Raw genomic sequence first — 25,246 nt, forward strand, 5'->3', positions numbered from 1 at the left:
GAAACAGCTATGTTCTTCAGCTCTTAGAGCAGCAGCAGGATGCAACATACACTGTCCACAGCAAGATGAAACAGGCACTGTCCAGAAAGTGACCAGCAAGGTATAGATGAGTGTCTACTACTGACAGCAATACTGTGCCATCACCCATAATATGACTGTCCAAAACTGCATGTTAGTGGATACCTTTTACCAAGTCATCCCCAGTGCAGCAATACCTACTTACAGTTTATCTTGTATACTGATTGTCCCGAACCTGTAGTGAAAACATCATTCATGAACACATATGCGCCATCAGTACACTGCAATCATATGTGCCATCAGTACACCACAATCATATGTGCCATCAGTACACTACAATCATGTGTGACATCAGTACACCACAACCATACGTGCCATCAGTGCACTGCAATCATATGTGCCATCAGTACACCACAATCATACATGCCATCAGTACACCAAAATCATATGTGCCATCAGTACACCTCAATCATATGTACCATCAGTACACCACAATCATATGTACCATCAGTATACCACAATCATACGTGCCATCAGTGCACTGCAATCATATGTGCCATCAGTACACTGCAATCATAAGTGCCATCAGTACACTGCAATCATACGTGCCATCAATATAATGCAATCATATGTGCCATCAGTACACTGCAATCATACGTGCCATCAGTATAACGTAATCAAACGTGCCATCAGTACACCACAATCATACGTGCCATCAGTGCCATCAGAGCACCGCAATCATATGCACAATCAGTACACTGAAATCATATGTGCCATCAGTATAATGCAATCATACCTGCCATCAGTACAACACAATCATATGTGCCATCAGTACACCACAATCATATGTGCCATCAGTACACTACAATCATGTGTGACATCAGTACACCACAACCATACGTGCCATCAGTGCACTGCAATCATATGTGCCATCAGTACACCACAATCATACATGCCATCAGTACACCAAAATCATATGTGCCATCAGTACACCACAATCATACGTGCTATCAGTACACCACAATCATACATGCCATCAGTACACCGCAATCATACACAATCAGTACACCACAATCATACGTGCCATCAGTACACCGCAATCATACACACAATCAGTACACCACAATCATATGTGCCATCAGTACACCACAATCATATGTGCCATCAGTGCACCACAATCATATGTGCCATCAGTACATTGCAATCATATGTGCTATCAGTACACCGCAATCATACTTGCCATCAGTACACCACAATCATATGTACCACCAGTGTACCACAATCATATGTGCCATCAGTATACCACAATCATACTTGCCATCAGTATAACGCAATCATACGTGCCATCAGTACACTACAATCATACGTGCCATTAGTATAACGCAATCATACATGCCATCAGTATACTGCAATAATACGTGCCATCAGTATAACACAATCATACGTGCCATCAGTACACCACAATCATACATGCCATCAGCACACCACAATCATACGCACAATCAGTACACCACAATCATACATGCCATCAGAGCACTGCAATCATATGCACAATCAGTACACCACAATCATACGTGCCATCAGTATAATGTAATCATACCTGCCATCAGTACACCACAATCATATGTGCCATCAGTATACCCCAATCATACATGCCATCAGTACACTGCAATCATACATGCCATCAGTACACTGCAATCATATGCACCATCAGTACACTGCAATCATATGTGTCATCAGTACACCACAATCATACTTGCTATCAGTGCACCACAATCATACGTGCCATCAGTACACCGCAATCATACACACAATCAGTACACCACAATCATATGTGCCATCAGTACACCACAGTCATATGTGCCATCAGTACACTGTAATCATATGTGCCATCAGTGCACCGCAATCATATGTGCCATCAGTGCACCACAATCATGTGTGCCATCAGTGCATTGCAATCATATGTGCTATCAGTACACCGCAATCATACATGCCATCAGTACACCACAGTCATATGTGCCATCAGTGCACCGCAATCATATGCACAATCAGTACACTGCAATCATACGTGCTATCAGTACACCACAATCATACGTGCCATTAGTACACCACAATCATATGTGCCATCAGTACACTACAATCATACGCACAATCAGTACACCACAATCATATGTGCCATCAGTACACCTCAATAATATGTGCCATTAGTACACCATAATCATATGTGCCATCAGTGCACTGCAATCATATGTGCCATCAGTACACCACAATCATACGTGCCATTAGTGCACAGCAATTATACCCACAATCAGTACACTGCAATCATACGTGCCATCAGTACACCACAATCATATGTGCCATCAGTACAACGCAATCATATGTCCCATCAGTGCATCACAATCATACGTGCCATCAGTACACCAGAATCCTTGGAGATTTATGCATAGATGCATTCATGTTGCTTGCTAAATCGGTATCTTCTTACATGACACCTATGTACTGCTACAAATATTGATTACTGTCCTTCACTTCCCTATCTGCCTATTCACCAATGACATGTCATACAGCCTGATGAGAATTGGCATCACCTAATGCTGTTCCCACTGTCAGAGGTTTCCCATTCCTTGGAATCTTGTTGTGGCATTAATATACACTGCTACTTGATGCACGAAGTTCTACAAAGGAATTTCAATTCTCCTTCTCACCTATTATTGCCATTAAGGTAATCTTCTAAGATAGCTCAAGTTCCTTTCTTAACTTAATTTTAATTATCCAGGTGAAAGATTTTTCATCCAGGAGGAATTTTATTTCCATAACAACTCAAGAAAGCAGTACAATTAGTACAAAAAAAATCAAGAAGAACATTTATTGCTGCCATAAGGGTAATCTCATATTCCAAAGGTATAGTAAATTATAAGGTGGTTATAGAATTATGCAGTGGATGCAACCACTGCTTGGATGCTCTGGGACACTTTACCCCCCCCCCCCAAAGAAGTCACTTCTTTCCTGTTTTTCATTGTTTTTCTTTTGTTTTGTTTTTTTACTACTTTCTTCCCATAAACCTGCTGTTAGCTTCCAGCTATCTATCTTCACACCCAATACATTCTCCCTAGGTACCCCATAGCTCCTTCAGACAGTTCTAAAAAATGTTCCTTCACCAGGCAGACTCCCCAGTTCCACAGAGAGCTGGCCTTATGGCAGAAATCCTACAGCTCAAGAATGAGGATCTGATAGGAAGCCATGAACTGGATGCTAGGAGCTATCACTTTCTGGCATCAGGCAGTCATAATCCCCTCAACCCAGGAGGAGTGATATTCAATGACTTCAGTGTTTCTGTCAACCCCACCCAATAGGACTTGCAGAGTTATGAGGCTGCTAGTCTCCACCAGAGGTCACAGAGGCACTGCTTCTCCCCAAACCCACCTCCTGGGATAGGATGGCTAGTCACTGACCACCTCATCCTATTCTCCCAGTTGGCTGTACCTGTGGCCCCTAACTCTGTTCCTGAATTCAGGTCACCAGCAGTACAGACAAAATCCTTGCCTCTGCATCAGTGTTCTGTGGCTGACAATTCTTTTCCTTTTTTCTGCATGTGGATTTACCTGAAAGTCACATTCATTTTTTTGTCTAAACATTTTGGTAAGAAGGTATGTGATGCACATACTAAACACTGTCAGAATGTGTGTCTATCGATACTTTTAGTAACAGACAAATGTTCATTATGAAATATTTATGTTTAGAAAGAATATAGAATAAATGCAACTTAACAAGTGCAACTTAGGAAGGGTGGCCTAATGGTTAGGGTATCTGCCTTACAAACGAGGTGCAGGGTTTGAGTCTCACAAGGGATAATTGGCTAGGCTTAAAATGGTTCGCACGGGCAGTTAGCCTAGTACTAACCTATGAACACAGTTAGTACAGAAAGTTGAAGTCTTTGACAAGGAAATGTAGTTTTATAGATACTGATTCAAAAATCAGAACACAAAAAAACAGCACTGTGGCATAGAGAGGTAAAGCCATCCTAACTATGGCGCAAATGATCCAGGTTCGATTGGTTTCTTGAATGTCCGAGGCACTGACAGGGAGGGATGTGTGCCACATATTCATCCTATGGGGAGGGTTGATAACCTAGGTGTTCCCTGCAGAGAAGCATGGTCCACAGAGCAGCGAAGCCCTCAGACATGCCAAGGCGAATTCAGTGGGGGAAATGCGGGTAGGACAAAATCATAACAAAAAGTCCTTTCAGCATACAGCATGATAGGAAACCAGGACGCATTTTCCTACTCATTGACCTTGACCCTTAATGTAAGTCCAGAGAAGGCAGGAGGGGTCAGTAGACATGGCAAAAGAGGAAGGGCACTGGGGTTCCCTGATAGTCAGCTGCAAGAAGGAGAAAAAAATAAAAGAAATCAGAACACAAATTATCAGGAAAGGTCAGACAACAGGGAGTAATAAACACAGATGTCATATTAAAAGACTTACTAGACAATGGAAGGTCATTAAAAAGCTCAGAAGGGTAAGGAAAAGCATTAGGATGTTATAGTGGTAATGCAGTCCACAGTGTATGGTCAAGCAGGCACTGAACAGATCCAGCAGCAGAGCAGAAGCGCAGACAGCAAATGTCACAGGTTAATAATATATAACCGAACTGAGTGTCAATGTGCAGAAATCATGGGGCTGAATATTTATATACAACTGCTTCCCTTCAAAGGGTAAAACTTGTATTCACTGTGAAACACCAAATTGCTTTGCTAGAACGCATAGATCAACACTAAAACGGAACGGGACAACCATTACTGGACTAAGTAGAGAGTAGACTGGAATAATATCACAAATAGACAATTTTAAAATGAAAAGATTAACAGCAAGATACTCAAATCAAATTTAGACAGTAGAAACAGAAACATACAGTACTGTATGTATACAATGCACAATAAGTAAACGACGATAAACCAAAAACAGAAATCTATGTCATAAACATAAATATGCATACAATTCAGCTCAACACTTAACCTAGTAGAGCACATAATATATAATCACTTATAGTTAATGTCTAGGTTTGAACCTGTGCCAACAAGGGCATATGTTTACAGCTCCATATAATCTTTAGCAGTACTTGGATACTTTCAAACACGTCAATACAAGTAAAAAGACTGTGGAATAAAATCCATCTCCTTCAAGGACATCGCTCGTGTCTACTTAGTTACCCTACAGTAGAAGCTCTAGGCCTTATTTGTGTCTAAAAAGTCAGTACAGGAGGCAACCCACAAACAGGCTAGACACCATTCTTGTAGAAAATGATAACCTATTTTAAATGAAATAACAATATTGTACATTACCTCTGCCGACATCCACATCAAAGTAATGAATTAGCAGATAAGTATATATACTGCAGAACTTGCAGTAATAAGGCCACTCCCATTGGCAGAGGCTGAAAAAAATAAAAATGATCTCCTATTCGAGGAGATGAGGTGTTTCCATATCCATGATACCTGTCACAGAAGGGATAAGATCGAGGAGATGAGGTGTTTCCATATCCACGATACCTGTCACAGAAGGGATAAGATCGAGGAGATGAGGTGTTTCCATATCCACGATACCTGTCACAGAAGGGATAAGATCGAGGAGATGAGGTGTTTCCATATCCACGATACCTGTCACAGAAGGGATAAGATCGAGGAGATGAGGTGTTTCCATATCCACGATATCTGTCACAGAAGGGATAAGATCGAGGAGATGAGGTGTTTCCATATCCACGATACCTGTCACAGAAGGGATAAGACTAATTCAGGTGACCCAATCATAAGCGATATGAATGCTGTAAGGAGAGACTGGCCCACATGCAAGCTGTTGGGAGGAACAATTGGCAAGTGTCAAGCGATTAGAACTGCAGTAGCAGCATTCATTTATGAAGTCACAAGTTTATCAGGGCTTCATAAATGAATACCAATATGTCATCCATGTTTGGGGTGAAGCTTATTGTGGGTTAATTACTATATTAAAGTGCTTGTTACAGCTATAGGCATCTTGTTACGGTTACAGAAGTACAAAAGACTTTTTTATTTTATCCTCAACTTTTGTTGAGGGGCGCCAGTCCAGCTGCCTGCCCAGGGTGCAAGATAGGCTGGATACAGTACTGTCTAGATGTTTCAAAGCAGAATCAGTACCTTCAACCCTAGCTAAGGCTGTTATGCCGTTAATAGAAAAGAACTCCTATTATTGACTGGCACTCCGAAATATACCATATCAAAGAATGAACCACCTTTAAACAGTACACGGGCTCCGATCTAACTTGAACCACTCACTGCAGTTTGTTGTAAAGCACTCCTTTTAAAACTAAAAGGGCGGCAACATTAACAATCAACTCATTACCCTAATTACTTTTTTTTTAGAGACTTACTGATAGAAGGTTTGATCAGTGTTGAGATGTACAATTATTTAGTGATTTTGAAACAAGAATACCAAACCTGTTTGGATTACCTAAGCTCCATAAAAATGTCAATGATCCCCCGATGAGAGCTTTAGTGAATGCAAGGTCGTCCATTACTTATGCATGTTCTAAATATGTAGACCACTTGTTAAAAAAGTATGTAGCCAGAGAAGAACAAATTTGCAAAGACTCCTGGGCCTTTTTGAAAAGTTTAGAGAATTTTGTTTATTATAAGAAATTTTTTTTCTTAACAATAGATGTTGTTGATCTTTACTTTTCTATCGCTTATGAGGCAGGAATTGAATACATTACCAAGAAATTGTTATTTTATGAGGCTGAGAGTAATGAGATAAGGTTAATCCAGGAGTTACTAGATATTATCTTAAGCAACAGCTTTGTTAGTTTTAATGACAACATATACAAACAAGTGGTAGGTGTAGCTATGGGTTCGCCATGTGGGGTGAGCTACGCCAACCTGTTCCTAGCTCAATGGGAATGTGAGTTTATTTTCAAGAAGAACATTTTCGAGAAGGTAAAACTTTACAACAGGTTTCTGGATGATATTTTTATCATGTTTGAGGGGAGTGCGGATGACGCACGACTATTTGTCGAAACTTTAAACAATAGTACACCTTTTTTGAAATTCACTTTCACCTATGGAGAGAACATCATTAACTATTTGGATGTAGAATTAAAGAGGGATCCTGTAGGTGATGGGTACTTGGCTAAAATATAAAGAAAGCCTACGTTCTCGAACACATTGTTGCACTATTCCAGTTGTCACCCATTCCATCAGAAAGGGTCTGTCCTCAAAGGACAGCTGGTAAGAGCTGTCAGGATGACAACTGAGGATACTTCCTTTGAAGATGAATGTACCTTGTTGAAACATATGTTCATGAGTCGAGGTTACCCAGGAAAGATGATTGATGAGCTAGTAAGTGAAGCCCACTTCAAAAGGTTGGCAGGTTCTTTCAGTCCAATTCGCACTAAGAGGGAACGTATTACTGAGGTAACAGATTTGAACGTGGGAGAAAGGTCGGATGGTTTGGCCCTAACTAAGACTAGCGTTACTCCACCAGAGAAATGTTCCACGGTTAAGGAAATAGTGAGTTTTAAGAGGAGTTTCATTACACCCTTTTGTTTGGAGGCAAACTTAATTAAGAACAATTTCAAAAGGAATTGGTTTTTATTGACCTTTGAGAGGGACACAATAGAGAAATTAGGTGACTACCCAGTCATTATTTTTAAGAAGGGTAGAAACCTGAAAAACATTATAGAAAACAATAGTCCGGAGCCTCGTAGGACCGAAGGAACTTATAAATGTGAAGCGTGTAACTATTGTAGGTACATTACTACAGGATTTAGTTTCACAGTAATCCAGCATGAATATAAAGCCAGAGGTAGGTACAATTGTAATTCCAAATCTGTGGTGTACTTAGCTTCCTGTCAGATGTGTTCAACATTTTACATAGGAAAAATGGACAGGAAGCTAAAGGATAGGATTTACGAACATGTTTACCACATTAAGAAAAAAAGCACCACTAACACTCTGGCTAAACACTGTAGTGAGCACCCCTCTCATTCATTTTTGGTCAAAGTTATAGACCAGGTAGCTTTAGATGGAAAGGGTGGACCTTACCAATTGATACTGGAGAAACATGAATTGGTTTAGCAACTTAGGTTAAATTCATATACTTTACCTGGCTTAAATGAAGTCACCTCTTTAGCATGCATCCTTAAGTTAAGAAGTTTACTTAGGTGACTTATTTTTTATAAGAAAATCGTTTTTAACAACACTGTTTTAATTGTTCTTAACAATACAATACGGTTTATCTTATTAGTCATCTATGTTAGTTGAAATGTGTATCGTAATGTATTATACTTACTAACAGTTATTTGTACATTTAACATACACATACACACATATACCTTTTTTTCGTCAAGATGTTTTAGGTGGACACTTTCTCTTCACCTTTTCTTTGACACAGTCTTTTAGGCAGTTACAGTTGTTTTGTAATTTTTGCCTTGTTTTGCACAGGAACACAATGTCCATTTTAAAGTGTTTACTTATTTACTTATTTATTTATTTATTCATTATTGTTATATACAGTAATATATATGAGTATTTTTAATAAGACTGCTGCTTTAATAAGATTGCTGCTTTAGTAAGAAAAGTATAATTTTGGTTTAACATTTTCTATTCAGAATTTTTGTTGAGTGTCAAGTCTGCAATAAGATTTTTATGTTTTCTAATTGATTGATTCTTTTAGTAATTAGGGTAATGAGTTGATTGTTAATGTTGCCGCCCTTTTAGTTTTAAAAGGAGTGCTTTACAATAAACTGCAGTGAGTGGTTCAAGTTAGATCGGAGCCTGTGTTTTGTTTCATTTTCTCAAGTTTCTTTGTCGTATTTCTGGGTTTACACCTTTAAACAGTATCCAGTGCATATCACTCAACTTCTTAACACAAGAAATCTGGTCAAAGCCTAAAATAATGGGGAGACAAAGACCCAAAAATAGGGACACATTTTCAATATTGCTGTTATAAACTTAGTTGCTAGAGTAACATGTTTTGTGTTAGCATGCATTTTCAGAGGGATATGAAGTCTGAAACTCAAAAGTTTGTCATTATTTAGTGACTTCAGCTAGCAAACCACAAATTTTATAAGGAACAGGCCAAAATTATGAGGCAAAAATCTGGACATTCTGCAAAATGTGGACAGTTGAGATGTATGATGCAGTTCAAGCAATTATGCAGTAGCTTGTCCATTCTTCACAAAATAATAATTCCATTGTTGTAATGGGCTAATGGCGTTGCTCATCAGTTTCAAACTGCAACTGAATTTCCACTGATGTGCTACCTGAATTTATCTAATATATCAACTTTTATCATTGTACGTTCTACTGCTGCCTTTCTACAATGTCTTAAAAGTGTTGCAAACAATTCTAATGTAATTATATTTGCTAAAACTCTTTTTACACTGTAATCCTATTGTATATTGCTCTATGTACAGCCCAGGTCGTAACTGGAAAGTGCCAACAGACCAGTTTACCTACCCTGTTATCAAATAATAATAAATAAAAGAATAATAAATGGCCAACATAAGCAAAATGATCAAAACTGCGAACATGAAAGGCGTTTCATGGAAATGACAGGTTTACAGTATAATAAGGGAATATAGAGTGGTGATCTAAGTGACCACTTGAATTTCTCAGCACGTGTCAGTGTCCTCAGGAAATATCATCAAATATAACTCTCCCTACTATCACTAGGGAACAGGTCCTTAATGCTCTTTCTAAGACCAAGAACACTGCATCAATGAGCCCAGACAATATCCCAGGATGCCTTGTAAATAGCATGAAACATGACCTATCAGGGCCTCTGGAATTACTATTTAGCTGTAGCCTCCAAACAGGCTACATGCCTCATGAATGGAGAAAGGAAACAGTCATCCCTCTGCACAAAGGTAGGCCATCTACAGACCCTGGAAACTACAGACCCATAAGTATCACTAGTCTTATATGTTCATCACATGTCTATAGTGGTGAGGAAATCATTCTATGTTGCGCAACTTATAAACAAAGGTATGGCATCTAAGTCCAAGGAAGTCATTGTTCCACTGTATTTGGCATTCATCAGACCTATCATTGAGTACAATGCCCCCTTTGGTATGTACCTAACCAGACATATCCAACAACTGGAACGTCCACAGAGGTTCTTCACTAAAAGAATACAGGACATAAGTAATATGTCCTGTGCAGACCACCTCAAGGCCCTATCCCTGTATTCTGTCTCCTACAGGCTTTTGAGGGGAGATCTATGCCTGGCATACAGGGCATTGTCAGACCCCACCCCACTCTGATGGACCTCCTGCATATCTACAAAACAAACAGTACCAGAATTACCCATTCTAAGGGCTTAAACCTTGCCTGTGATATAAATAGGACCTGCTGGAAAGATGGATATGTATCCTAGAGACTACCCCGTCTATGGAACAAGCTCCCCATCCACGTGAAGCAGATTTTTTCCCTAATCCAATTCAAGTGCAACTTGGACAATTGGATGGGAAACCAGAAATTCACCCCTGGTTTGGCACCTATGTCTCTAATGGACACAGGTAACCTGTAAATGGTTCATCTCCCAGGCCCCTGCTTACACTTATAAAGGGTATCAGAACTTGTAAAGAGATTTGGGATGCATGGCTAGGCTTAAAATGGCCCTTGTGGTCATTAGCCTAGTAAACACCTATAAACCTATAAACTTATGAATGTTTTGTCTTTAATTACAGCTGTAAGTTACCTTCAGTGTCTTTGCCTACAGCCAAGCTAGATGACCTAGTGGGACAGACAGAGACTCTGTCATTAGAAAGACAAAATGAAGTCCTCCATGGATGCTAGAAGACAAGCCAGGATCTTGAAGTCGGGAAGTCCGGGTTATTGAAGCAAGCAAAAAATAAACATCAACCTCATAATCATCCACAGTCTTATAAAGTTATGAAGGTCAAAGGTCCCTTGATCACCATTATAAATGATAAACTCATGTTGAAAATGTGTGGTTCTCTTATGAAGCATTTTACATTAATGGCAACCATTTGGATGCAGCAAGTAACAGTAGTTGTGTCTTTACATTTACTGCTGCAGTATTCTTAACAGATAGGAATCCCTGCCGTGGAAACCCAAATGACCAGACTGTCTACCAAAGACTACTTGTTGCTTTTAAAGTTACACCGAATTTCACCCGAATGCTCCTTGCATAAAGGTGACCGTTCAGGCCTACCGTAATCAGAACTTCTTTGCTGCTGCTAGTATGAACGTATCCTTTTACAGTCGGCCTGTTTACATGCATGGTTTCTACCAGCTGAATGTATTTTCATTCTCCAGTGACTACCTACGCCTGTTTGCTGACTTCTATTCCAGTTGCAGATAAGTGCCCCATTCCAGTTGCAGATAAGTGCCCCATTCCAGTTGCAGATAAGTGCCCCATTCCATTTGCAGATAAGTGCCCCATTGGGGAGTTTGTTTTTTCTTACTGTTTTTGTGCTTCTTGCAGTTAATGTCATCCAGGAAGGGTAAATGCCACTATAGAAAACAGATTCCCCATAAAGCCCTCCCTGATAAGTGTCTTTTTTGTCTAGGAGCTTCTCATGACCATGTGTCATGTTCACTTTGTCAGGTGCTCGTCCCAGAAGCCCTTCGCAGTAGACTTTCATCCCTTTCCTTGTATCTTGAGAACCAGCATCTTAAGCTTCTTGCTAAGGATACAATGGAAGGAATCTCCCACCGCAAGGGTCAGCCATTAGGGAAGAAGAAGATGAAAAAGGTATGACCGGAATCTTATGCTGTCCATCCTCTGCCAGGTGTTTTTCCTGAGGTCGTTACAAACCCTGAGGCTTGTCTCCCTGTGTTGTTGGATTTCTCTGCTGCAACTGTATTGGAGGCCAGTGAGGGTCTGGCAGCATGTCTGAAGAGGCTTTGCAGGTGTCCATCACGGATGTTCAGGGGGAACCACGGCTGAATTTTTTCCGAGGGGACTTCCTCAGTTTTTGGTTGGGGAAGAAGTTCCTACTACAGTTCTCGACTGCTGTCCTAGGTCTGAGCCTTCACAGTTTTTTGGAGGGGACATTCCCTTACAAAGAAACAAATAATTGAACATGTTTCTTCTGCTCCTAGGGATCCAGAAAGTGAGTGACACGCTTTCACTCAGGCACTATTTGCTGCTTTAATGTCCTTAAAACCTCATCAAAAGGTTTTGGTTCCTGCTTCTTCTTGGTCCTCTACTCCCCTTAAAAGTCCTAGAGAACAGGATTCTTCTGAGGATAAGTCAAATTTGGATAATGTATCCCTGACTTATTCTACTCAAATTCCTTCTCCTTTAGAATATGTGTCAGAGGAGGAGGAGGAATCTATTAGTCCTGATGTTCCTTTTGAGGAAATTTCCTTTGGGGACACTCTCTCTAGGATGATGGATTTTTTAAGTGGGATTGTGCTCAGGTGTGGATGGTGCAGTGGTGCAGTGATTCAATTCTCAGCTGGGGTGCTTTCTGTACAGAGTCTGCATGTCCTCCTTGTGTTTGTGTGGGTTTCCTCTAGGTGCTCCGGTTTCCTTCCACATTACAAAGATATGCATCTAGAAAATTTCTCCCTGGGCCTCTGCTGAAAATCAGCTCATTCCAAGTCGGACTTTCCCTGTAAACAAATATTAAATAAATAAAATAAAATAAATAAAAATAAATAAAAAGTCTCTGATATCCATAAGAGGTACTATGAATTGCTGCAGTTGGAATCCCCATGTTTTTCCTGCTTTGCTGGATGCTTTTTTCAATGTCTCTCATGCACCTGATTGTCTGCCCCCTGCTCCCAAGAAGTCGACAGGTTTTATAGGGTGCCTACGGATTGTTCTTTCCTATATAAGTGTCCTGCGTCTGACCCCTCTGTCATGTCTGTAACCTCTGATAAGCCATCTCAGCTGCCTCATTATCCAAGTTATTGCCCTCTGACAGGGCAGCAGAACTATGGAAAGGTTGGGTAAGAAGGTTTGCACTTCTGCTACTCTAGCTTTTAGGGCTATTGATTATCAGACCAATATGTCTAGGTTTGTGTTGGCTCTTCTTTCTCAGGCCTGTCAACTTACTTCTAATTTTCCGGACTCTGAGGTTAAAACTTCTGTTCTTTCCTTGCTAGGGACTTCCTCTCAAGTTGTTCATCATGCTATTAAATGTAGTTATGATGTGGAAGATGCCTCTTCTAGGGCTGCTGTTTTTGGTTCAGTGATGAGGAGGTATTCTTGGCTTAGACTTCAACCTCTACCTAATGATATTAAGGGTAAGTTGATGGATACTCCTCTGGATTCTAAACTTTTGTTTGGGCAAGCTGCTGCTGGTTTGTTTAAGTCCCTTCAGGATAAGGGTAAGGCCTTACAGGAACTTAAATATTTGTTTGTTTCTCCTGTGCCTAAATTTCAGGAAACTACCCCAAGCCTGCCGTTGTTTGTAGGCAATCCCACTCTTCTATTAAAGGTAGGAAGAGTGGCAAACAGGCTCCTCCTGCTAAGGCTACTCAGTTTTCAGGAACTCCGAAGCTTTCCTTTCCGGACAAACCAGGTGCTGTTTGACTCTCCATCTCATCCCAGCCACATTCCTCTTTCTCTTCACCTTTCTCTTTCTCTTTCTGTTTTGCTTTAGATCACTCGGGATTCTTGGGTTCTGTAGATAATTCATGAGGCGTACTTCATGGTGTGGAAATCCCGTCCACCTTTTATGGGTATTCCTCAGCCCCCTCGGGGAACAACCTCCCTTTTCCCAGAGGATCTTCAAAATCTCTTGACTCAGGATACAATTCAAGAGGAGGTGTCTGTATCTCAAAGGGTGAAAAGGTTCTACTCCAGACTGTTTCTACTGCCCAGAAAAGAGGGCAGTTGGAGACCTAGTCTAGACCTCTCTCATATAAACACTTTTCTAAAAGTTCCCTCCTTCCAGATGTTGTCCCTTCAGGTACTGTTTCCTGTCTTGCTCCCTCAGGCCTGTATGTGTCTCTGGGTCTCAAGGATGCTTAAGTCCATATTCCAATCCAGTCTCTTTTCAGGAAGTTTTTGTATTTATCTGCTGCTTTCTGGCATTTTCAGTTCTCTGATTTGCGCTTTGGCCATTCTACTGCCCCACAGGTGTTCACCAAATGCCTTGATCCTGTAATTGCTTTTTGCAGGTTTCACGGGATCCAAATATTTCCTTACTTAGATGACCTGTTGATTCAGGCATCCTCTCCAGAGACCCTTTTGCAAAATCTTTTGCCATGTCCCTTCTTCAGACCCTGAGGTTCACTATAAATTTCAAAAAGTCTTCTCTGACTCCTTCTCAGGATCATGTTTTTCTGGGTTGGAGGATTCAGACGGTGCCAGTGCTTGGATCCCTGCCCTTTCCAAAGGCCTTGACTTTCATTTCTTTCTTTCAAACTCTTCTTCCTCTGACCTCCATTGCCAGGGAGTTTCTGAGAGCTCTGGGTTTCATGGCATCCACCATTCCACTGCTCCCTCTGGCCAAACTTCACATGAGAAAGTTTCAGTGGTTTCTGAAGTCAGTGTAGCTCCAGCATGCACATCCTGTACACTTTGTGGTTCCTCTTCCTCCTTGTCTCAGACAGGAACTTCACTGATGGGTTCAGCAGCTGTCTGTGAATCTAGGGATCCCTTTACATCCCCCTCTTCCCTCTCAGGAATTGCTCACAGACCCTTCAGACATGGGATCGGGGGACAACCTTTTGCTCCTTACAAGTACATGGGGCGTGGTCACCTCATCAGCAGAAGGAGCACATCAAAGTCAAAGAGATGAGAGCTCTGCTGCTGGCTCTTCCGGCCTTTCCATCCTCTCTTCTTTCCAGGGCCTCTCAAGGTGTTCACAGACAATAAATATCACAGTGATGTGGTATATTAACAAGCACGGAGGAACAAGAGCTTATCTACTTTGCCGGTTGGCACTTCTGGTATGGGATCTTGCTGTCAAGTATCAAGTGACTCTTCAGGCAGTTTATATCCCTTCCGGTCAGAACATTGTGGCAGACACTCTGAGCAGGTCCCTAACTCAGTCCCACAAATGGATGTTTCACAGGGATGTGTTTCTGGACATTATTCCACCAGTGAGGTACTCTTAGGTGGATCTTTTTGTCTCCCCTCTGAACAGACAACTTCCTCTGTTTTGTGCCACAGAGTCCCAGGTCCTCTCTCTGGTGTGGAAGGTGGACGACCCCTTGTTTTCTTGCAAAGGGATGTTTCATTATGCATTCCCCTCCCCTTCCTCTCATTACGAAAGTCCTGTTGAAGATTCAACAGGATGCTTCCAAAATCTTGTTGGTGACTCCCTTTTGGCAGCGATAGCACTGGTTCCCTCTACTTCTGCATCTAGCCAGGGGCAATCATCACATGTTACCTCATAAGGTGGATCTAACCACACAAAACAAGGGATCTCTCATCCACCCCCACCTGTCCCCACTTCAACTGACACTGTGGGTGATAGGATTTTGATTTCTCATACACACCTTTTTTTTCTGAGGACGTGCTGCAAGTCCTGTAGGAGGCCAGGAAACCTACTACTAGGAAATCCTACTTATCTAAATGGAAGAGGTTTTCTATTTGGTGTCTCTCTCATAACCTGGACCCACTTACTCTGGATGTTCCTTTGGTTCTCTCTTATTTGTGTGAGTTGCTCAATGTTGGTTTGGCCTATTCTTCTATTAAGGCCCGCTTATCAACTATCTCTGCTTGTTTACCTTTTTCTCCGCTTTTGGCTTCTAGATTTGAGGTTAAACAACTCCTTAAAGGCATCCTTAATATTAGACCTCCCAAGAAGCCTGTCCCTACTCTCTGGGATCTTAATTTTGTTTTGCAGAAGTTACACTTTTCATGGCAAGAGCCTTCCTTCCTTCTTCAGTTAAGGCTCATTCTACTAGAGCTGTGGCTTCTTTGGGTACTTTTTTCAAGGGCTTAGGTACTAATTCTATTCTTGAGGCAACTACCTGGAATTCTGTGCATACCTTTACAATGCACTACAAGTTGAATGGTATCTCTAGACATAGGGGTGGCTTTGCTAATGCCATTCTTCGTGGCTTTTTAAGGGGCTCTTCTGTGCTTTTCCCTCTCTCAAGTTTCCTCTTGAGCTTTGGCACTCTGCCATATGTTAAGAATACTGTAGCAGCGAATGTAAGGACATAGTACAGTTGTGTAAAATCTTACCATAGTGGTAGATGTCCTTGCCTTCACTGTTGCAGTATTCACCCCCCCTCCCCCCCATCTTTTGCCTTCCTGAATGTACAGGTTACCTCTTGGGCTTCTTTGTCTGTGTTCCTACTGAGGCATTCAGTTCTGATTATGGTAAAGCCTGAAAGTAACCTTTATGCCCTATGCTATGCAAGGAGCGTTTGGGTGACATTCTGTGTACCATTAAAAGCAACAAGCATTCTTTGGTAGACTGGCCGGACATTTGGGCTTCCATGGCAGGGAATCCCATCTGTTAAGAACACTGTAGCAGTGAAAGCAAATACATCTACCATTATGGTAAGATTTTACACAACTGTACTATATGACCTTGTTTTTGAACCAGACTATGTTTCTGAATCATATAACATTCATAGATTCACAGCTGCATAGAGTTTAGATGGCAGAGTCAGCCCATCATCCTTAATCACCCTTGCATAATGCCTTCTAACTGTTGGAGAGCAAGGTAAATCAGGCCAGGATGAATTTCTGAGCACCTATGCAATTGCTAAGTTTTGTCTTGATTGAAGTCCTTATCACAAAGCCCCACAATCACCCACCTGAACCCCAAGACCTACTCCACTATTTTGCACACTCCCTTCTTCACCTACCACTCTTCAAACTTCATTGCCACATCTCTTCTTCACACCTATAACCTCATCTTAACTTAAAACACAATGTCAGACATTTGGAAAACTGTTCTTGTCAAACCGCATCCCAAACTACACACTCCCTTTACCTCATCTCCTCCAGACCTACCAAACCCCAAAAATCCCACCTCAGATTCACCCCACTCCCCTGTTATCACAGCTGTCATGGAAACATGGCCCAAACAAACCAACTCCAATTGCAACTACTCACCTTCTGCAAACACCTCCAAGACACGAGACCTGGTAAAAGGCAAAGTGAGGGCACTATCATTCTTTATTAAAAAAAACACCTTAACTCAACCCTCTTTAGTCAAGCAAACACCTCTTCAGACACTGAACTTAACTAGATCCTTCTAAAATTTCCCTCCTAGAAAAACTGACACTTCCTGAAGGCCGTCACTTACTTTCTTCCTCCAGTCTGAATTAAATTTAAATCCCTTCTTCTAACTAGCACCTTAGCTTCTGGCAAGTATAAAAATATCATTATGATAGATTCATTTTAAACTAAAATATCTGGCTCCCCTGTGAAACAACATTGCTGAATTCCTAGCCAATATCAGTCCTATACAGTTAGCCAATGACTCTACCCAGCCAAATATCCTAACCAGTAGCCACTCCCCCCTAGATCCACCAATCACTGACAATCCTACCATTACCTCTAAAATATCTGTTCTTCCAACCATATTCTGTGACCACTATCGATAACTTTCAAAATTATCCACCAGTCACCTAAACCGCCCAAACTAGTTACTTTTAGACCCAAATCCACCACCAATACGGAAAACCTCCAAAATCACTTAGCAACTATTGACTGGTCTCCCATCACCAAATTATACAATCCTAAATTGCCACAGCTCTTACACATACTCTTTCTCAACTTCAAAAGTTCAAAACAAATTCTTCCCTCACACACAGTGCCTTTTCATATACAACAAAAACCCCCTAGCTAAAAACTGAACTGAAAGCTCTGATGAACCTTTGGAGCAATGCATTGTCTTTGTGGAGACAAAATCTTTCACTAGAAAATTGTACAGCCTTTACATCTCTTTGTAACTTAGCTAAGCAAGCCATAAGCAGGTACAAGACCAGCTATTTCAAACACAAACAACTTGCTGCACTAGGCAAACCTAAACACTTCTGGCAGGAACTAAATCTTCTTACAGGCCAAAAACCCACAGATCCCAGCTGCTCCCCGATCACTATGCAGACCTCTCTAAGCCAACTGTAAACCTCTGACTTTCTCAATGAATTCAGCCACGTCCCAAGTACTACAACCTCTACCTCTCCCCTCAGCACATCCAATCCCTAACCTTTTATTCCCCTCCTTTATTTTTAAAAAAATGCTCACAAGGACCTTGAGCCCCTACTAGAAAACTCAGCCCTGGATGCACCCCCCTGATGCAGACAACCTACTCCCCCCAGTTCATATCAATCTTCAAAGGTTTCTTTAGCTCACCTCCTCTGCACATGCCTCTGACTTCTGCCCCGTCTCCATTCTGCCTGCACTTGGTAAAATACTTGAAAAATGAATCTACAGCCAACTACCCACTTATATCCCACCTCCTCATTTAAACAGCATGCATTCTGGACTGCCAGAGCACAATGACAGCACTATGATAATTCACAGATGAGATCCTTCTCAACACAGATAAAGGAAACCTTTCAGGATCTCTCTTCATTGACCTTTCCAAAGCTTTTGATCTTATCGACCACTTCCTGTTGCCACACTCCCTCCAAGAAATTGGAGTTAGCCACAGCACTGTCACCTGGTGCCCTGATTATTACCAAATAGGTATTTCAGAGTCAGAATTAGAGCACCCTCTCACCTCCAGCACTCCCTTACCAAAGGAATGCCCCAAGGCTCCATACTCATCCCACTGTTGTTTTCAGTCTTTATTAACAAACTACCCTTTCACCTGCATAACCATTCCATCACTCTTTGTGTAGATGACATGCTCATCCTTCAGTCCAGTTCCTCACATTTAAATATTCAAACCCAGCTTCAGTTGAACCTCCATTCCCTTGATTCTTAGCTAAACAACCATAAGTTACTCCAAAAGCCCTCCAGAACAAAAAGTGTGATAGTTTGAACCTCTCAACAGCTCTCAATGCTACAACAATAGGAAGAACCATGTCCTTTAAATACCTACGTTTATACCTGGACCTCTCACCTAATATCCAGAACAACATTTAAAACACCAGGAAAAAGATTTTGCTCTGGACAATATCTCCTCTTTTCCTCAGACCATCTAGAGGTGAAATAGGCAAAGGAGTCCTCCTTGCTCAACTTGAATGTGGGCAACTTGTCTTAGCCCCAGCCTCTAAAAACCCATTCACTCTATAGTCCATTGAAAACAAAATCTTCCAATGTATTTCCAACACCTCATCTCAGGAATGCTACTGCACCACCCTCTCCAAAGCCAGAGGTCTCACACTCTCCTAGAGAGTACAGCTACTCCTGGGGTCTCTTCTTTTCAAATTGTTTCAACCAAGTGCTTTCCTGCCTCTTGCTGCCAAACTCCATAATAAAACCACCCCCTACAACCTGCTCAATTTCTCCCAAATAACTTCTTCACCCCAAAACACCCCCCAACCAAACTGCACTGTTCCAACCATTCCTTCTCCATTCTTGCGCCCAAACTCTGTCAATCCACCCCCTCACCTAAAACAAATTTCCACTTTACCCACTTTCACAGCACAACTCAAAAGACACCTCCATCAAAAAGTCTGACAGCAAGTGCTTCTCCAATGGACCCATCAACTAAACCCCCTCACTTACATCACTTGTACTTCGACCCATGGCTCCCACCTGCAGCTTCCCTCCCATATTTACTATTAAAATTAAACCATATTTGTTTTTTGTTTTGTTTTTTACTCTGTTAATAATATTTGCTCATTGTTTCAGTTGTCTGCAGGACTGTCCTCCTTCTGTGATTACTACGTTTGTGAATTAGTTCTGTTTTATTTTATATATATATATATATATATATATATATATATATATATATATATATATATATATATATATATATATATATATATATTAATTTCTTCACCTAACCGGGCCAGTGAATGGTCTATTGTGATCAGTGTACTACCCAAGTAAACAAACTAAAGAAATAAATAAACAAATACGTGAGGTATCACTCTGTTTTATATGTAACAGAAGATTATTCCAGAGAAGGCGGAAAGCCTTATTTTAAAAATCTGTCTTTCCAGTGTCTTAGGGCCATTAGTCTGGTGATCTTTTTAGTTAGAAACCTCTGAGGTCTTTCTAGCTGCCCAATGTGTTTGGACAGATATATACTAAAAGGGGCATTATATTATATAAATGGTCTTATCAGGGCAAAGTATACAGGAATGATAACTTCTTTTGACCTGGATGAAATACCATTGGTTATTAACAAGATTAGAATGATTTCTTCAGTAGCGTAGCTAGGACGGGACAACAGGGACAACTGCCCCAGGTACAAAGTTTTGGGGGTCGTAATCAGCCCACCCTGATTGCTCTTTTATGCAATAACAGCTTTTAAAAGACAATATTGTATTTGAAATCAAACGTAAGTGTTGTAGCACTCCATGTGTGGTCTATACCATAGCAACTGCTACACTGTACCAAGCAGATTGTACAGTTTAAAAGTTAAAAACAAACTTTTTTAACTAAAATTTGAGTGCTATAGCACTCCATGCAGACAGGGTATAAACTGTAGCAACTATTTTCTACATCTGTACAATTTGCTACAGTTTAAACAGAAGATTTAAAAATAAAAAAGTAAAATATAAGTGCTCTAGTGCTCTGTGCAGGCAGGATAGATAGGGTATCAACTGTAGCAACTGTTTGGTACATCTGTGGCAAGCAGTTTGATACAGTTTAAAACAAGAAATGCTTTTTCTTTTTTTTTTTTTTTGATAAAATATGTTAAAGGAAGGTTGGTGAGAGGGCACAGAAACTGGGCTGGAATAGCTGAGGCAGGGGAGACAGGGCATGTATCTGGTTGGTGTGCCAGTTGAAAGAACATTTCTTTTTCTTTTTTTTTCTTTTTTTTTTTTGCTGTTTTGGTGGGAGGTTGCATAGATCTAACTGTAATAAGCCAATCAGTAACAGCTTATTACAGTGAAATGCTGGCCCAAGGTGCTAACTGAACCAGCTACACTTCTGAATTTCCTGACTACTGATGCTATATGGTGTTCAAAAGATAGTGGTTGTTTACAAAAGTGTCAAGATTCCTGACATCAGTATCAGAGTGGTACTGTCCAAAATGTAAGCTACTGTCAAGCTCTGTTTACCAAATGTGACAGTGTTTCACTTCTTTGCATTTAGTTTTAGCCTCTGTAATGCACCACTGATTGATTGTATGGTTTATCCCTCAGTGTTTCACTTCTTTGCATTTAGTTTTTTTTAGCTAATGCAAACACACCTTTGATGATTGATTGTATGGTTTATCCCTCAGTGTTTCACTTCTTTGCATTTAGTTTTAGCCTCTGTAATGCACCACTGATTGATTGTGTGGTTTATCCCTCAGTGTTTCACTTCTTTGCATTTAGTTTTAGCCTCTGTAATGCACCACTGATTGATTGTGTGGTTTATCCCTTACTCTAACAAGACTCTATGGAATGCTGAGCAAAACAATACCCAACTTGAAATCATCAGCAAATTTAATTAGCCTTGTGTCTGAATTAGTGGTTTTGAGATCCAAAAATACACGCTGAACAAAGGGGATGATACTGAGCCCCTGAATTCCACTGGTCACTATGAATTCCACTGGTCACTTTTTGCTTTCTGAGGTGGTACCTGCTACTTAGACTACATGGGTTCTATCTGTCAGCCAGTTTGTAATAAACCTTACAACTTAACATTCAACATTGAGGCCATTAAGCCTATTTACAATTCCAGCAGGAGAAGAGTGTCGAAGTCCTTGGCTAGATCCAGGTACAGGATACGAGATTCATGGCTGCTGTCTACAGCTCTACTGATTTTCTTGAAGTTCATTAAATTAAGTAGACACAAGCTCTCTTTGGCAAAACCATATTGTTGCAGTCTAGAGTGATCAGCCTTTTTTTTTTACCGGAACTTATGAAATCAGTTAAAATAAGTTCATGCTGGGCTTGTTTGGTTTATTAGTCTATATTCCCAGGATCTGAGGTGGGGCCCCATTCGTGGAATGGCATAACAATAACCATTTTACATTTCTCATTAACATACCTTGTGATTATGCTTAATTTGAACACTTTTAGGATATGTTCAGAATGAGCATTTTTGGTATTGTTAATTAAGCAGCCAGGCGTATTACAGAACCCCAACTCAGTTCTTAGACATACCCTCCCTCATGTATTGGCAGGGTCCAAACAGGTGGTATTTTTTTTAGCTTTACAGATTAGTTAGAACATGTTCCATAATAATCTTAGGAGAAGGAATTTCAATGAATGCTTCTGAAGTGAAGCTTATACTAACTTTATCTGTTAGTCTATTAACAACATCTTTATGATAACAACGAGTAATTCCATTATGAATTAATTCCGAATATCAATGTGTGCTTTTCTTAATCTTCTAATGTGGTTAAAAAGGTTTTATAATTATCTTGGTTTCAGGTACAAATTATAATTCATGTTCCAGATAAAGCTTCCTTATGGTAATTTTCATATTTTTGATGATCTTTTTTGACAGTGTCTTTAATGTGGGTACATTTTGATTTATTATATGTCTTAATTAGCTGTTTTTCCCCTTTATTATAATGATGGCATTCTATCAAAGTGGTTTATTTTTAGGTTCACAATATATTTGGTTCTGAGTGGCACCATGTGTTTTATGCTGTTTGTTAATCTGGAGTAAATTTATTTTAGTACATGACAAATAAGACTACATGGGGGGCTGGAAATTTTTCAGTTGAATTTTGACAGCTCATCAAAAAGTCCTTGAATTCAGAGGTGTTGATTGTGGTGGGATTAGGTTCTCTAAAGGCGATTCCTGATTAGTAATCGGATTTAGGTTCTCTAAAGGAGATTCCTGATTAGCGATCAGATTTAGGTTCTCTAAAAGAGATTACTGATTAGTGATCAGATTTAGGTTCTCTAAAGGAGATTCCTGATTAGCGATCAGATTTAGGTTCTCTAAAGGAGATTACTGATTAGTGATCAGATTTATGTTCTCTAAAGGAGATTCCTGATTAGTAATCAGATTTAGGTTCTCTAAAGGAGATTACTGATTAATGATCAGATTTAGGTTCTCTAAAGGAGATTCCTGATTAGTGATCAGATTTAGGTTCTCTAAAGGAGATTACTGATTAGTGATCAGATTTAGGTTCTCTAAAGGAGATTCCTGATTAGTGATCAGATTTAGGTTCTCTAAAGGAGATTATTGATTAGTGATCAGATTTAACTGGAGATGATGATGATACCATAGGAGTGGGCCAAGTACACACCATGTTAACAAGGACAAGGTCAAGAAGATGAACAGGGAAGTTGGCATTTACTATGTCTAGAAATCTTTGGGCATGTCTAAACTTTGTGGTATAGGTACTCCAGTTAATCAGTCAATAGTTGAAGTCACCCACCAAAAGTTTTCTTATTTATGAGTGGTGGTAATGAAATTTAAAAATATTTCAAAGCCCGCCGAGAATATAGAAGATGGCATACAACAGGTTTTTGAATGATAATTTGTCTTGTTTCATGTAAGTAGTTCAGGAAGTCTGTCATTAGGCCATGTAAATCTCATCGCTGTTTGACTGGCAGTTTGAAGCTCAATGATCACGTGATGAGTACCAATCAGATACTCAAAGATCACATGATGAGTACCGATCACTGATGTATCAAACTTTACTCATGAAGCCCACCTCAATGACTGTGTGTTCTCCGACTTTGTGTTATTTGTTTATTTTCATGTCAGTTTCCCACAGATTGAAAAATATTAAAAAATATTAAAAACAGATGCCAGTATTGGGTACTTTTACATAAAATTATATTGTTATTTCACTGTGTGTTCATTTTATTCCTCTACACCCTCAACAATGTTTACATTTAGAAATGAGTTTCACCTTACTGTTACTGCAGCAGGCTGAGATGACTGTAACTTAAAAATACACATGTAAAGTTTTTGGCATAAACTGTGATGAAAGAAAAAAAAAACAATAAAATTATGCCAAAGTTTTTTTAAGGCCGATGGACTAGTAACTTTCCTCTCAAAAAGGCAGTCAATGTAGTGTTATCATGACAACAGGCATCAGTAACTGTTCAGTACATTTTATTAGGATCGTGTCTCACTGAAACCTTTAGTCAAAATAAGATATTGTAGAGGAAAACCCACAAACGGACCAGAAGAAGGGCAGATAGTCTCCCTTCGATATCACCAGACACATTGGTAGAACTCCAAAACGGATAGATTTAGTTGGTAATCTGATACTGTTTGTGAAGATTCAACCACTGACATTTTGATTTTCCTTGTTTTGCATTGCAGCTTCTTGACTGGTCTCTTACTGAAAGTTTAGCAATCTTTAGGCTTACTATGATGTTGACATTCAGATTAGCACCCCTCAGCTCTGAACCAATTCGCAAAATCATGCATATCAAACTACAATAGGCCATCCAATCACACCTCTCATCTCTTAAAGGAAGAAAACTGGACAAAGCCATAAATAATGGGGGAATAAAGGCCCAAAAGTAGAGACATTTTTAAATATTCCTCTTAGAACCTTAGTTGATAGAATAACAGGTTTTCCATTAGCATGAATTTTCTGAAGGGTATGAAGTCTGAAACTCAAATGGCTGTCATTAATTTCTAACTTCCATTCTCAATGATTTGCCAGAAAAAACAAAATTTTATGAGGAACAATCAAAAGTATAAGGCAAAAATCTGGGCAGTTGAGAGGTATGCTTCCGATGAAAGTGATTGCAGAATGTTGAATGGCTAGGTCTCTTATGCAAAAAGTTATTTTAATCAGCAGTTGTCAGAAATGTATGAGAGTTGGTCACCGATACTGAATCTGACACAATGACTTACTTTTTCTGTAGTAAATTAAAACCTAAAGTAATATTAGATGGGGTTTCACTTTAATCAATCTGACTAGATAGATCTGCACAATAGTTAAAGACTGTATTTTTACAACTGACCCAAGGTTTTTATTTCTTTTGTGTGTTTAATTTGAATTTAAACTTCAAATCTGATGGAATCATTACTAAATAATAATTTAATACCTATCAAATGGGTTGTCAAGGTGTAGTTTACCAGTGTAGTGTTTTGTATTAATACCTGAGCTTTTTATAACTTTTCAGTGAAGGACCTGACATTTATCTATTGTACTATCTCACCTCCTTAGTGGATTACAAATAAAGAATTTGTCCCTGCTTCAATGATTCTTTTGTTTGTTTCTTTTAAAAAAGATGTTGTCTTAGGGTACTTTTATAGTATCTGCCAT

The 25,246-nt window shown here is 39.9% G+C and overlaps 1 protein-coding gene across 1 annotated transcript in view; it reads right to left on the reverse strand.

The window, feature by feature from the left end:
- Positions 1–25,246, reverse strand: part of DEPDC5 (DEP domain containing 5, GATOR1 subcomplex subunit) — a 2,513,958-nt gene that overhangs the window by 1,641,376 nt on the left and 847,336 nt on the right. The gene's annotated exons all lie outside the window — the stretch shown is intronic.

The sequence above is a fragment of the Protopterus annectens genome, chromosome 4.part0, assembly GCF_019279795.1.
Source record: "Protopterus annectens isolate FY-2018-M chromosome 4.part0, PAN1.0, whole genome shotgun sequence".
Classification (NCBI taxonomy): Eukaryota; Metazoa; Chordata; order Ceratodontiformes; family Protopteridae; genus Protopterus; species Protopterus annectens.